Here is a 15,726-nt window from a genome sequence, read left to right as displayed (position 1 = left end):
TAATAAATCCATAAGGACGCAACCGTCCTCTCCCGCACCGGGGCCAAGTCATTGTGGAGAATCAGAGCGACCCTATGGCTCTGATTGCCAGTCCTCAACCCTTTCCCAAGCCGTCCCATCGGGACGTCCTCGATCTGCAGAAAAGACGCTCAGGGACACACACCCCCGCCCCGCTTGCGCTAGGGGAGGGTCAGCTCCAGCCGCGGGATCCGCAGCCACCCCGGCGTCCGCCTGGGGCGGGGGCGGGGCTGGCTCTAACGTCACTTCCGGTGTACACAGCCGGTCCGGGCGGTGTGCTGGGGGTCGGAGCCCGTCGCAGGTGAGGAGCGGGAGCGGGAGCGGGCGCGGGCGGGCGCGGGCAGGCGGGGTCGGACGGTGGGCGGTGGGTTGTGGGACGTGGCCCGGACTGGTGACGGGACGAGCTCGCGGGGCGCCGCTCCGCTCGGGACCGCAGGGCTCGGGCCCTTGGGCGCCCACCCCTTGCCCGCCCGCTGTGGAGGACGCCGGGCTCTGCGGGCTCTGGCCGAGCGGACGGAAGCCCGGAGGGGCCTCCTGGCGCGTGCCTGGGACTGGGGGCGCAGCCGAGACCCGGAGGACGCGGGACGGGAGGGGAGGAACGGCGCCGGCCAGGCGAGGGAGGGGGACATTCCCTCGGGACGCCGGGGCCCAAGAGGTCAGGCTGGCGCTGGTACCCGCTCCCGGAAGCTCGCGGAGCAGTCCGCGAAAGGACAGCGGCCTGTGGGCAGCAGGCGGCCGGGGTCCACTGGGGCTGGTGGGGGACGCGGCCCTCACGCCGCCCCGCGGCTGCCTGACCCGCGGTGCGCACCTTCCCAGTCGTGCCGGGCCGCTGAGGAACGTGATTTTCCGGCCCTGCTGAGCCTGTTGGCGCAGTGGGGCCTGGGGAGGGTCCGCGGGGACCCGGGAGGGCCGGGGTTGAAGATGAAGGACCCACGCCCGTGGGGAGCGCAGGGTCAGGGGTGTGTCTTCCTGCTTCGCGCGGTGCGAGGAAAGAAGCGTGGCTGGTTGGCATGATAAGAATTTTGTTTATACTTCTTACAAAATTTGTCAGAGAATCACTGGGCTTGGAGAGCCCAAATTTGAAAGTAGCTTGTTTCTGCCCCTCATTCCCATTATAAGAGGAATTTATTCTTCTCGCCTTTGTAAAACACTCAAGACATTACAGAAAGTGTTAAGGGAGGAAATGACAGACATCCACCAACCTATCATTCAGTGACAACCACAGCTATCATTTTAGTGATATCAGTAAATACAGATATATGATGTCACTTTTTTATGGGCTTCGTAGTACACCATTATATGCTATAATTTAACCAAACCCTACCGATGAACATTTATTTATTTTTGGCACAGGGAATTGAACCCAGGGAAGCTCTACCACTGTGTTTCACCCCATCCCCTTTTTTTGAGACAGGGGTTTCTCCATGTTGCTTAGGGCTTGCTAAGTGGCTGAGGTTGGCCTGGAACTTGCTGGGATTACAGGCATGCACCGCAGGGCCTGGCCTGATGAATATTTAGATTATTTCCATTTTGCCATAAAATGATTTTGCCAAAAGGATTTGTTTGATGATTGTCTTGGGATAAATTCACAACTGGGGTGTAAAGGTAACATTCATTAAAAAATAAATACTATGTATTTTTTTTTCTTTCATATATTTGGAAAATTCTTCCCTATTCCAGTGTTTCAAAAAAATTCCATCCTTGAACAACCAATAAAAAAAAAATTAAAAAAAAAAAATTCCATCCACCTTTGCTTCTCATCGTTTTATTTACTTTTAGTTATTTAATCTACTTAGAACTTATTTTTGGTTTAAGATATAAAATAGTTCCTGAATAGCTAGTCAATTGTTGCAGTTTTATTGAATAAGCTGTAACTGTTTTCTCTTCTTATATTTTAGGTTTAAAGTTATAAGTATGTATTTATAAAGGTCTACTTACAGATTTTTGTGTATGATCAGATATTTTCATGTGCCTTAAAAAATGCCACAATTTTTTATTTTCAGTGTCTTTTTAAAAAAAAATTTTTTTCCTTTACAATCCAAGGAGTATTTCATGTTTGAGATTTATTTTAAATGAACATTTTTTAAAAAAATACTTATTCTTAAGTTTTAGGTGGATACAATATCTTTATTTTACATTTATGTGGTGCTGAGGATCAGACCCAGTGCCTCATGCATGCTAGGTGAGCACTGTACCACTGAGCCACAATCCCAACCCCTAAAATGTACATTTTAAATCTGTTTAAATTCCTTTGTCCATTTCTCAGTTGAATTATTTGTTGTTTTGTTCTTGAGTTGTAAATAATCATTACTTATTCTGGATAGTAGCCTCTCATTAGATAAATAATTTTTTTAAAATGCACATTTTAAAGGCAAAAGTTTATTTTACTGCTGTTTCATTTACTTTCTTACTGACAAGATAACAAACTCCATATGAAGAGTTCAGGTTTGTTGTGGCAACTTTTCAGTCTGGCATTTGAGATTCTAATCTTCCTCTATTTTTGCACATGAATACGTAGGTTAGATTGGAGACCAAGATAGAAAAGTTCTCAGATTCCCTTGGCAAGCCTAGATTTTTCAATCTAAAATTATCTCTGGATTTTTGGAAGACAGCATACTTTAAGCATCCTTAAAACAATAAATAAGTTGCATATGATTCTGCAAAATTTTTTACTAAATGTTTATTCTTTTGAAAATCTTAAGCCTAATATACCAGGAACTGTATGCCCAGTGGATCTTCTAAACCTCTAGGAAAATAGTTGAATCTGAGCTAGCAGGGTGAAGTATCACATGAATTGAGTGTCCACTCTCTCTCTTTCCCTCCTGTGAATTTGTCTTTGGTGGAAGATGATGACCTTTCTATGTGGACAAAGAATGTTAGTTTGATTAAGAAATTGCTTTGTTTTGGAGTTACAGAAAAGCAGGCTGCCATTTTTCTCTTAGAACCTGAAGTGTTAGGAGTTGAGCTTCAAATGTGTCTTTGTTTCTGTTGAAACTGTCCTCTTGAGGGTCCCTTAATTGATAGATGCAATGGCCGTTGCTTACTCATTTCCTTTGACTGTTAATATTGGCGTGATGAGCCATTCTTTTTTTCATGAACCAGCCTGGCTCTTAGTCGGCCTTTTCCAAAAAGGTTGTGGTCATTTTCTTAAATTTGTGTGACTGTGCCTTATCATTTGTTTTTGCTGCTCTCTTTCCTACATCTGCCTGGGGACTGTTTTTGAGGCTTAGCTTCATACTTCTTCCCCCACCTCCCCATATATGCTCCTTTCCCACATATCCTGTATGTGACTTCTACATAGAGAACCATCTTGCTCCCCACCTCTGCGTCCACTTGCTGACCCCCATCTCAGACTTTTCTGCAGGTTAATCTTTCATTTTCCTGTCTTCTCAACATGTTTCTAAAGCCATACTTTCTCCAGGTGTTGGAGCCCTTCATCACTTCTCAAGGTGGTTCTTACTAGCTGATGTATCATGTCTTATCTTCTTTTTTGATACAGGTTGCATTTGCCATTTGTGTTCTGTTTATCTTAATTTAGACTTTGTACCTTTTTTCTAAGGGACTTCAGATATAATCTGGTCCCACTCTGGATAGAGGAGAACCAGTGAATTTAGTTAGCTCCCATTAATGAAGTACTTACAGTATGGGCCAGTCACTTCACTGTAGGATCAGAATCCAGAGCTGAAAGGTACAGCCTGGGCAAGAAAGTCAAATAAGCCGTTGCCAGAAAATATCCCAAGTACATAGAAGGGGAGACATTGAAAAAGTTCTGCCAGGTTTCAGGGATCTTGCCTATCTTCTTCACTGCGTTTATCTCTAGGGCCTAGAACACAGTGTTCTGGAAATGATTAGGTATTTGCTGAATGAATGAATGATCATCTGAAAATAAAATCAAAACAATACAAATCAACTATCTATAGAAAGATACAAAGCCAAAAGACATTTTGCAAATGTAGTTTAGAGAATTTCAGAGAAAACTTTAAATTCAACCAAACTGACCCAGCTGTAACCCCAGGAAGGCATGATTGGAATGTGTTTGTAGTCAGAAAGCTCAAACTTAATTTTGTAGCCTCAGAAGAAAGATGTGTGTTTCTAGGAGAGGGTTCAGATGATGTTTGTGGAAATTGGGGTGGATAGTATATCTGTAACACTACCTGGGAGCCCTGACCAGAGAAGCTTAATGCAGTCTTCTGTAGAACCTCTCCAGTACCGAATGGATGAGTGTGTCCATGTTGATGCCTCTAGCTGGGAGTGTCTTTTCTCTTGCTTAGTTTATGTCCTCCTGATACCCTCTGATTAGAACTGGGTTTCGAGAATGTTGAGAGCTCTGTATCCATATGCTTGTGTCAGATCCTGATCTTGGCATGCTGTCTAATCTCTTGGGTTTCCTATGAGTAGAATAAAGATAATAGTAGCACCTTTCCCTTAGTGCCATGAGGGCTTTGAACACACTGCCTGGTAGCTACCTGGTAAGTGTTCAAACAAGGGTTAGCTCTTTGGGTATTTATAAACTTAGTAACTGGCTTTCTGGCTAATATGTCACTCATCTTTGAGCTAACAAAGGCTAAATCAGACCCCTTGAAGCTGCTTGGTTTTGGGTGCACAGATAAAACTGATAACCATACAGTAAGAAGTGATGACAGGCTTTTCCCAGACTGCTCACACAGAGAATCCAGCCTGCAATTTTCAGGGAAGACTTCCTGGAGAAGGCTGTTCTTGAATAGAAAACTGTGGGAAAAAGCTAATCCTTCCTGGGTGTGGTCATACACCTGTAATCCTGGTTATTTAGGAGGTTGAAGATCACAAGTTTGAGGCCAACCTCCAGGACCTAGTGAGACTCTGTCTCAAAATAAAAAAGGGGGGCTGGGGATATAGCTCAGCAGAGTGCTTGCTTCACATGCACAAAGCCCTGGGTTTAATTTCCAGCAACACACACACACACACACACACACATAAACACAAAGTGGGGGGTGAGAGATGAGTATGTAACTCCTTGGTTCAATTCTCAGTACTGCCCCCCCCCAAGCGCAAAAAAAAAAAAAGTGAGTCTAGCACCATTGAAGGGGAGGACATTTAGGTAGGACCATGACATGGATAAAGAGGTAGCAGTGAGCAGGCATAATGTATGTGATGAATAAAATATATCTAACTTACTGAGCACTAGCAATACTTCAGGTGCTAAGCTAAGCCTTAGGCTCTGTGATAACCAGATCAGGTGTTAAGTGCTTTGTGTGCATTACCTCATTTAGTCTTTACAACAACCCTGTGAGGCAGGTACTTACTGTTATAGAAATGCCATGTTGAATGTCACCTGAGAGGTCTCTGTTGCTTCAGCCTGCATGCTGCTGCAGGGCTAACTAACTCTTGATGTCTTTTGAACATTGTAAAGCTTGTGATCTGGTTCTGATGAAGTCCAAAGCTCACAAAAATCCTGTGACTTCATGAAACCATCTTTGGTTAATATGTATAAATAATGCATTTCTTAGAATTTAATTAAAGCAGCATACGTGCAGATATGGAATGAGCTCAGAGAAATATCGTTAATGAGAAGAGCAAGGGGCAGAAAGATGTGCACATGTGCCCATGGTGTAAATAAATAAAGAAGAAATATATAGAAAACACATGAAACTGATTTCTAAGAGCAGAAAAAATTTCTGGAATAATAGAAAAGAAGTGATTGCCTTTGGGGTGAGGCCTCAGAAAACCAGCCTGTTAGCCTGTTGGAATTACCTTCCTTTTTCTTACATACCATTTTGTATGGTATAGATTTTTTAAAATATTTATATATATATATATATATATATATATATATATATAAAATTACATTTATTTTATTTTTTTAAGTTGTAGACACTACCCTTATTTATTTTTTTGAGGTACTGAGGATCGAACCCACGGCCTTGCCTGTGCTAGGTGAGCGCTCTACCACTGAGCCACAATCCCAGTCCTGTATATTGTTTTGATTTCAAAATTTAAGTGGGCATGAGGCACACTCCTATAATCCCAGCTATTTGGGAGGCTAAAGAAGAAAGATACTAAGTGTAAGGCCAGTCTTGACAAGTTAGTGAGACCCTGCTTCAAAAAAAAAAAAAAAAAAAGGCTGAGGTAAACATTCCTGGGTTTAATCCTCAGTACCAAAGACCAAAACAAAGAATGAACAAAAAAAAATTAATAAATTAAAACACACATGTATGTGATGTATACTCACATAGGGAGGGGGCAAAAAAGCAAATACAGCCAAATGCTTTTGAGTTAAAGTTTTGCTTCTACCACTTAACTAGTCACTAACTTCTGAGTCACAAAACTTCTTGTCTCCATTTACTCCATTTCAAAATGAGGGAGGTAACATTGCCTATCTCCTGAGGTTAGAGTGAGGTTTTAATGAGTTTATATTTGTAAAGACCTTAGACTGATTGTGGTGGGAATGTTTTTGTTGCTATGGCTGTGGACTGTACTACAATAAATGTGATGATATGTTCAGTCTCTTTCTATCATTCTTATAGTTCTTTTAGAGAGAAAGACAGAGTTACTGACAGGCAATGATAGCAGAGGGTGCAGGGGATCAGGAAAAGTTCTGTGATGACTTAGGTGGCCTAAGCATGATGGTCATCAGAACTATGAATCTTAAATATGGGTAACTTCAGGAAAAAGTCAAACAAAGGGGAAAGGATACAAAGTGTCTTGTTCTAAGGCCCAGATAGCTTGAGGCAGAAGGATCAGAAACAAAAAAAGCTGAAGAGAAACTAGGCTGTGTTGTGGGATGGCAGGTCAGTCATCATTATATGTCAGTTTTTCCTGAGTGTATATAAGATGATGTGATTTATTGATGGCATCTTAGACCATTAATGTGGAGGTTCTACTTTGATCTTTTTTGGGGGTGGGGAGGAGCTGGTCCTGGGGATTGAATCCTTTACTTTGATTTTTGAAATGGCTGTGAGATGTTCTTGTATAATTTATTTAATAAACCCCTTAATGCAGGACATGTGAGTTACTTCCTGGTTGATGCTTATAGACAGACTGACAGCGGGTGTTCTTGACTCTCCCTCTACTGTGAATCTACGCCCCTGCCTCAGGATCAAACCTAGTACCTTGTGCATGTCAGGCAAGCACTCTACCATGGAGCTACATCTCCAGCCCTTACTATGAGTGTATTTCTAATTTAAGATTCTTTCCTAGATATAATATTGCTCTCTCTAAAAAAAAAAACAAAAAAACAAACAAACCTTTTTGACTGTGTCTGGGCCACTGGTAGTAAATGCATTTTCAAATTGGCAGTTGTAAAGATTCATTTTCAAATTAAAGGTGATTTAGTGAGAGGGCAATTATAGCCAGAGAATGAGAATATCTGAGTCTTCCCCCACTCTACTCCCTGGTCCCAGAGGTGGATATAAACACATGAGAATAGAGGCAGAAGAAAGTTGGCTTGGCTTCCAGACCTAGGTGCCCCAGGTTCTGGTGACTTAGGCAGGGAGAGGCCAAAGTGGGCCTTTTTGTCAACTCACAAGGACTTGTGCTGTCCCTGGGTCTCAAAATAGGAAAGAATGCACTATATCCTTATATTTAAGTAACTTTGTCATGTACTTTGTATTTCAAGGTGACTGATCTCCCTTTTCAGCTATGTCTCCCTCTTTAGCTGTCTGTCAATTATCTTCTTCAGCTATGGCATATGTTCTATTTCTCTCTGAAGGAGGAGGGACCGGTAGCAGGGAAATGGGAGGAGCCATGACCTTTTTCTCTGGAGCACACTGGGCATCCTCACTTTTTCAGTTTGTTGCCTGGACTTTGTGAGTTGGGAGCTGCAGGAAAGTAAGTTCTATTTCTGGAAGCTGTAACTGTGGTATGGCAGGATGGGGGTGTTTTGTAGTAGTACAGAATGAAAAATTATAGTGGAAGACAAAGTGTTACCCTCTGACTAATCCATAGCCTCTTTGTAAAGAGGGTGGTAGCTTCCACTTACTGAAACTCAAGGTGTGCCAAGTGCCGTGCTTTATGAATTTAATCCTCACCATAGTACTGAAGAAACTGAAGCACAAGAATCCAAGTGACTTAACCACGTGGCACATGCCTGTAATCTCAGCTGCTCCGGAGACTGAGGCAGGAAGATTACAAGTTGGAGGCTAACATGGACAACTTAGTGAGACCCTGTCTTAAAATAAAATGAAAAGAGCTGGGGATGAAAATTGGTGGTAGAGAACTTGTCTCCCCTTGTGAGGCCCTGGGTCTGTACCTATTATCGGAGGGGAAATATTGGTTTTTTTCCAAGTGACTTCCTTAAGGTCATAAAGTTAACAAGCGCCACTCATTAAGCTGATAATTACTGAGAGTAGGAATTCCCATCTAGGTCAGTCTGATTCCTAATCCATACTGGTAAACTACTGCACTTCATCAGTGCCATATTTCTACGAAGTTTCTTCTTTGTATTGGAGCATCTTACTGAAAAGAGAGGGGCCTGAACAGTTCCCTATTTTTTTCTCATTAGATTATAAGCTGTACCACTGCATCCCTGATGCCTGGAGTAGTACTGTGCACATAGTAGGACCTCAGTAAATGCTTGAGGTGTGTGAAGGCTCATGGTGTGGATAACTGGCAGAGCTGGAAGATTAGACTGGAGGTTAACCACTGGGGGCCTGCTTTCTGAAGCTGCCTTCCTTGTCTGGTAGGTGAATATGAGGCCTCTAGCATTTCCACTTTTCTAAAGGTTTGGCTTGCTGAAATGTTTGTGGAGAAAAACAGGCTCCCTAGTTGTGACTCTGGCTTGCTGGTCTTTTTGATAAATGAGAGGGCTTTCTGTATGTGTACAATTGGAGTCAGTGTTCCCAGTTCCGAGAAGGAAGCCACTATCATTCTCCATTGATAAAACTGTTGTTAATTACCTTACATTTTCAGAAATGGTCTTGAATCTGGAATTTATCAAAATTTATATAATTCCTCTCCATAATAAAAAAATAATTTCCAACATAGTTTGATTTGCTTCTCTGTAAATTTCTGGAGAAGTATTTGTTTTTCCCTTTGAGGTTAATTTTGAATAGGTCACACAGTGCTATTTTGAATAGGTCACACAATGTTAAGAATGAGTAGTGGTATTGAATTTTGTTTTCTTAAGTAACTTTTATTTTATTATTTTTAAAATTTATTTATTTTACAGTAGAATACATTTTGGTATTTAATACACAAATGGAGCACAACTTCTCATTGATTGCTCTGGCTGCACATGGTTCAGACTCATTCTACTAGTGTAATCATACATGTATATAGGGTAATAATATCTGTCTCTTTCTACTATCTCTTAAGTAACTTTCTAATGGATGCAATTAGTTTTTACTAGACCAACTTTCTTTTTTTGGGGGGGGGTACTGGGAATTGAATCTGGGGGCATTCGACCACTGAGCCACATCCCTATCCCTGTTTTTTATTTTATTAGAGACAGGGTTCTCACTGAGTTGCTTAGTATCTCACTAAATCACTGAGGCTTGCTTTGAACTCGCGATCCTCCTGCCTTAGCCTGCCTAGTCCCTAGTATTACAGGCGTGCACAGCTGTGTCTGCTTAGACCAAGTTTCTTTTACAAGTTTAAAAAGTTCTTGTAGATGTGATATTGTGAAATTCCTATTTGGTTTTCTTCCCTGTTTCCTGGCATTGCAACTCCTAAAATAATAATACTTGAAACCTCCAAAGTAATAAATATTTGGGGCTTCAGGATGGAGGCTGATGGACTGAAAATCTAGGCAGCATCATAGAGTTGGAACTTCAGCCCACTTGGCAATCTCTGGCAAGGGGAGAAGAACTGAAAGTTGAATTGCTCACCAGTTGCCAGTGATTTAATCAGTCATGCCTACGTAATGAAACCTTCTTGAAAACCTGACAGAACAGGGTTCAGAGAGCTTCTGGATAGTTAAACTGGTGAAGGCTCATCATGGAGGATGGGTGCCCAGAGAATGCTCTGCATATTTTCATATGTATACTTTTTACAAGAACAAGATATTTTGGTAGGTATTATCCAGTTGGTTTCATGAATTCTGTGAGCCACTCTGACAAACTCATGGAATTCAAGGAAAGGGTTGAAGGAATCCTGATTTAAATTGTGTTGATGAAAAAAATAAAACAACCAGAAGTTTCAATTGGCATCAGAAGCCTGGGACAGTGAAGTGACTGAGCCTTTAACCTATGGGATCTGATGTTATCTCCAGACAGACACGTCAGAGTTGAGTTAGAGAAAACCCTGCTGTTGTCCTCAGGAGAATCTATAGAATTGCTTGCTTACTTGATGTGTTGGAACAACACCCCCCCCCCCCCCTAATTTTGGTGCCAGAAGCCTGTTGTGAGAGAGGAGTAACTGAGGTAGGTAGTTAGCCTTGTATTCTCAGATTAGATAACTGGGCTTTTTTTTTGTTGTTGTTACCACACTGTAACAAAAATACACTACTACGGGTTTTTAATGTATGGAGATTGTTGTTGCATTTTTAAAAACTGGATCTGAAAAAATTAACATCAGTACTTTGTAATTAAAGAAAAGTAACTTATTCTCACCCCAGTTTACACTTGATTTTCCATTAGCACAATTTGTTTGGGTGAATTTGCTAGAAAAAATGTTAATGGTTTAAGATCATTTTAGTTTAAGGATAAAAACTTCATTTTAGGGGTTGAGGCTGTAGCTCAGTGGTTAAGGTGCTTGCCTCGTACATGTGAGGTACTGGGTTCCATCCTCAGCACCACATAAAATAAATAAAGATACTGTGTGTTCATCTACAACTAAATAAACATTAAAAAAAAAAAAGACATTGCCTTTAAAAAAAAAAAACAACAAACCTCATTTTACCACAGCAAACATTTTCAGAAGTTCAAGAGCCAACTTTGTTCATTCTTTGGTGATATGTAATGGTTTGTGTATGTGTTTGTGTGTGTGTGTGTGTGTGTAGACAAAACTTTTTTCTTTTCAAGGATTCACTCTTTTTTTCTCCTTTTGAAGATTTTTGTTTAACAAAAATTCTTTTGGTTTATTCTTTTGTTTCTTTAATAAAAATACTCTAAAGGTTCTAATATTACTAGTTTTTTTTTTTATGGCAACAGTAAGTTTTTGAAAGTTAATTTTTTTTTTCTTTTTAGTACTGGGAATTGGATTCAGGAACACTATACCACTGAGGTACTTCCCCAGCCCTTTTAATTTAATTTAATTTATATGTTTATTTAATTTGGTACTGGGGATGGAACCTAGGGGTACTTTACCACTGAGCTATATCCCTAGCCTTTTTAAAATTTTCAAACAGGATCTTACTAAGTTGCCCCAGCTGGCCTCAAACTTGAGAGCCTCCTTTCTTAGCCTCCTGAGGAGCTGGGATTCAGGTTGTGTGTCACTGTGCTGGCTCTGAAAATTAGTTTTTAAACTTCATAAAAAAATTAACCATCAGTCTTAAAGTACAGAATACAGTAAGTCATTTTATTATCAGAAAATTAGATTGATAGCTCTAGGTCTGTTCTCAACAGGATGGACTTTTTTTTCATTGAATGTTAATTCTGTGTCAAGTTGAATGTGTGGTAATTACCACCCATTTCGTTTACTTTTCTACTTATGTAATGGCTTTAAAAAATAAACAAGAGCTGGGGTTGTAGCTCAGCGGTATAGCGCTTGCCTTACAAGCATGAAGGACTGGGTTCAATCCTTACCACCACATAAAAAAATAAAGATATTGTGTCCATCTACAACTAAAAAAAATTTTAAAAAAGAAACAAAACCCTCAATTTAAACAAAATTAAACCTATTCCTCATCTATATGACCATTTAACATATTTGGCCTTTTTTTTTTTTTTTAAACCCGTGTTATTTTGAAAGTGAATTTCAACTCTGTTGACTTTCTGGTTAGAAGTTTTTCTTCTGCTTAAATGAAATGATCAGCTGTTTGTAAATTACCAAATATGAAAGCTCCTTAGAACCACTAATGATAACTAGCTTTGATTTTGTAGAGGAATGCCATATTTTGTGGTAATAAATTGTTATAAGAGCAAATGTTACCACAGAGGCAGTCAAGTGTCACTGTGTGTATGTATTTTGTTCCATGGTTAGACTTATTGCTCCTTGTGAGCAGTCTGTCTTGTTTATTGCTATATTCTGGTGCCTAGGACATAGAGGCTGAACTCAACAGCACTGTCTCACGTCAGCAGTGTAGAAGCATTTTTATTTTCTGGTGTTAGGGAATGAACCCAGGGCCTCATGTAAAATAGACAAGTGCCCTATCACTGAGCTGCATCCCAGCCAGAATCTTCATTTTAACTATGACAGGTTCTGGCCTTGATTAGGATTTTTATTTAGTAGATTTTTTTTCTATCTCCTTGAGGTTTTATAACTCAATATAGGATACATGGACCTCACATTTTGTTATGTAATCAATTTGTAGCTCTTTGGGTTTTTTTTTATTATTTATTTTTTAGTTGTAGGTGGACAATACCTTTATTTTATTTATTTTTATGTGGTGCTGAGGATCGAACCCAGGCCTTTGCATATGCTAGTCGAGCACTCTCCTGCTGAGCCACAACTCCAGCTCTGTAACTCTTTGTTTTGACAACAGTTTTTGTTGTTTGTTTTGTTTTGTTTTGTGGTGCTGGGAATTGAACCCAGGGCCCACCAACTAAGCTATATTTCCAGCCCAACAATGGTTTTCTTTATTTATATGTGGTGCTGAGGCTCCAACCCAGTGCCTCACACATGCTAGGCAAGTGTTCTACCACTGAGCCACAGCCCCTTGACAGCAGTTTTAATAGCCACTTCTTGACTAGGGGGGAAAAAAAAAGATTAATCTTGGCCTCCCTAAAATGTTTTCATTTGACATTTTTTACATTGATAGGACAAATATTTTGGGAGTTTTTGCATGAGTTTTAAATTTAAAATGTTTTAGTATTAATTCCTAGGAAGCCATTCTGTAGGTTAGTGTCCAGTTTTTCTTTTGGAGCTGTTTCCCTGTCACAGAAATAGTCTGTGGCTTGGTGGACCCAGAAGTGTCACTTCCTTTCCTCTGGCCTTGGCTCTCTCCATTCCTGCCTTTCCATTTTGATGTTTTAATGATACCCTCCCTGCTCAGTGATTTGTGTTCAGGAAGCTAGGCGGTGATTACTTTTGTTTCTGCTTTGTGAACTTCCTCCCCCACTTCCTATTTTTACTGTAGTTGCACAGGAAATGAGGCGGCTCCTGGCTGGCTACTGCTGAGCACTGATTTTAGGTGGTGGAGGACAAGGGCTTAGGGTCTGAACCATGTACAACATTTTGTACCTTTGTCTTTTTATTACCTTCTTCCTCTAGGAGTTATAGGAACATTTAATGATTGGGTTGAGATGATGTCATGGCCTTCTCAGTCCTGGATGGGGGGCTATTGCTGCTTAGCTGAAGGACAGAATTTTTGTGAAGTACGTGAGTGCATTTGTTTAGTAGTAATGGTATGGTGGGATGTTGTGTCCCTGTGGCTCAGTTCCTGTCACGGGTAAACAGTGAACACTTTGGCAGGAGCAGAGGGTAGCTTGAAGGGACAAGATCTGCTACAGGTAAGGCTGGGAAGGTGGATATTGGGTACTTTTTGGCTTGAAGTTGACTGAGGCACCCCTTCTGCTCTGAGGTCTATATAAGGGCCTTAGCCTGTGGGAAGGGGGGGGCCTTCCTCTGAATTCATAGCATTTATTTTCTAAACTATTTAGTTAGCATTTACCCATTTCTTTTCCAAGGATACCCCGTAACTATCTTACGAACTCTTCTTAGTTTATGGGAGAAGTTTGTATTATCTTCCCAGAAAGAAGAAACTTTTTATACACTAAGTAACTTGAAAAGAAGGGTGCTCAGAACATTTATCAAGATTTCTCAATAGTAGCACTTTTGACATTTTGGGGTGGATAATTCTGTGGGGGTTGCTTTTTAGGATGTTTAGCAGCATTTATGGCCTCTACCCACTAGATGCCACTAGCATTTCCCCAGTTGTGACAACTAATGTCTCCAGACATTGCCAATTGCTCAGGGGACAAGAAAGCAGAATCATCCTTTTCTCCACTTTTTTTTTTTTTTTTAATTTTTTTTGTAGTTGTAGATGGACAGAATGCTTTTATTTTATTTATTTGTTTTTATGTGGTGCTAAGTATTGAACCCAGTGCCTCACACATGCTAGGCAAGTGCTCTGCCATTGAGCTCCAGCTCCAGCCCCTTTTCCCTACTTTTTGAGAGCCACTCAGTATTAAATGCTGAATTATTAATTTTGTAAAATGGAATAAAGTAGAATGTTTGGTTCCTTGAAATTGGAGCCATTTGTTAGTTTCTATTTCAGTATGTGACATTCTCATAATCTTTAGTTTGCTCTTTGGATTTTGCTATTCTTTACTAGCCAGTGTTCAGGTGTACCTCCTGTTTGCTTTCATGGAAAAATCTATGGCTTGAGTGGTTGTCAGCCTGGCTCTCTCTATAGGAGACATTTCTCTATGCTTCTGTGCTTTAGGTGTGGATTGTAGCTCAGTGATAGAGCATTTGGCTGACAGACATGCCTAAGACCTTGGAATCCATCTCTAGCACCCACCAAAAACAAAATGAAACAAAAAGTTCTCTTCAGGTTCTGTGCCTTCATATTCCTTGCTCTGGAAAACTAGTTCCTTAGAAACGGAACAATATAGATGTAAAGAAGAATCCAGAGGCATTTAGGATGGAATAGTAACAGTAACAAACATTTATGAAGCAGTTGCTGCAGAGCAGGCACTGGTGAGTGAGATTGGCAGCACTGAAAGTACTGGGTAGAAAGGGGAGGGAACAAGACAGGGACCTTCTGGGATAACACCTAAAGTTTAGGCTTAGAGTTGTAGTGCCCTTAACCATACAAGGCAGTAAGTACAATAGGAGGAGCAGGAAATGGAAGGGTGGCAAGGCAGAATTTTGAAGGGCTGAGATGTCTCATGGGTCTAGTCTCAGGAAGGGGTCCCACTGACTGGAGTGTTGAATTTGGGAATCATTAGTAATAGATATAGAATTATCTATTATATTATATAGACCTCTCCTTAAAGAGAGGTCACTTTTCATTGTTCCAACTTAACTTCCTGTCAATTCCAAGAAGCCTATAGCTTTACATCATCTTCTAATTATAATAAACTGAACACCGTGGTCTAAAAAGATGTATTTGACAGAGGTGGAATAGTGTAATGATGGAGAACTCAGCCTCCAGTGGCAGACTACCAGGATCCAAACCTAGCTCTATTGGTGACTACTTCGTTAACCCAGTGATAGTCTTTGATGAATTCCTTTAACCTCTTTAGATATTTCCCCCACTTCACAAGATTGTTGTGAGAATTAAATTCGAACACATTTAAGTGCATTGCTCAGTACCTGGCACTTAATATACATTTAGTTAACGTCAGCTGTTTTTATTGTAGGGTTTTAGTTATCTCTAAAACTCCAAGTGTAATACTTGATACATTGTAGACACTTAAGGAAGGTCCATTTTGTTTATTTAGGAGTACCTGAATGTGGCATGATCAGTAACTTTTTTTTCCCTTATTATTCTTTTAGCAGAACTTAGTTTTTAGCACTTAAACTGGTGCCTTTGTGGGTGGTAAGGCTGACTGAATGTGGTGCAGAAATAACTATTAAGTAAATACTGTGGATGAACTAATCATTCAGCTAGTATTTGTTGAATGTTTACACTGTGCTTAGCACTCTTGAATATCTTGAATGAGCTCAGTGAGCTGGGGCTTGGAG

At 40.6% G+C, this 15,726-nt stretch overlaps 1 protein-coding gene across 5 annotated transcripts in view; it reads left to right on the top strand.

Annotated features, from left to right (window-relative positions):
- The first annotated feature begins 242 nt into the window (after positions 1-242).
- Garre1 (granule associated Rac and RHOG effector 1) overlaps positions 243-15,726 on the top strand; it is an 89,253-nt gene continuing 73,769 nt past the window's right edge. For 2 of the 5 annotated variants that reach the window (XM_058580434.1, XM_046448154.2), the window contains exon 1: positions 7,591-8,674. The gene's annotated coding sequence lies outside the window, so the exon portion shown is untranslated. Of the gene's footprint in view, positions 320-7,590; positions 8,675-11,369; positions 13,545-15,726 lie in introns of those variants that run through there. The other 3 variants (XM_046448152.2, XM_046448155.2, XM_046448153.2) reach the window with 3 other exon arrangements.

The sequence above is a fragment of the Marmota monax genome, unplaced genomic scaffold (assembly GCF_021218885.2).
Source record: "Marmota monax isolate L192 unplaced genomic scaffold, Marmota_monax_Labrador192_F-V1.1 WCK01_AAM20220418_F8-fsc00101, whole genome shotgun sequence".
Classification (NCBI taxonomy): domain Eukaryota; kingdom Metazoa; phylum Chordata; class Mammalia; order Rodentia; family Sciuridae; genus Marmota; species Marmota monax.
The sequence above is the reverse complement of the archived record's forward strand: the minus strand, read 5'-3'. Positions and strand labels throughout refer to the sequence as shown.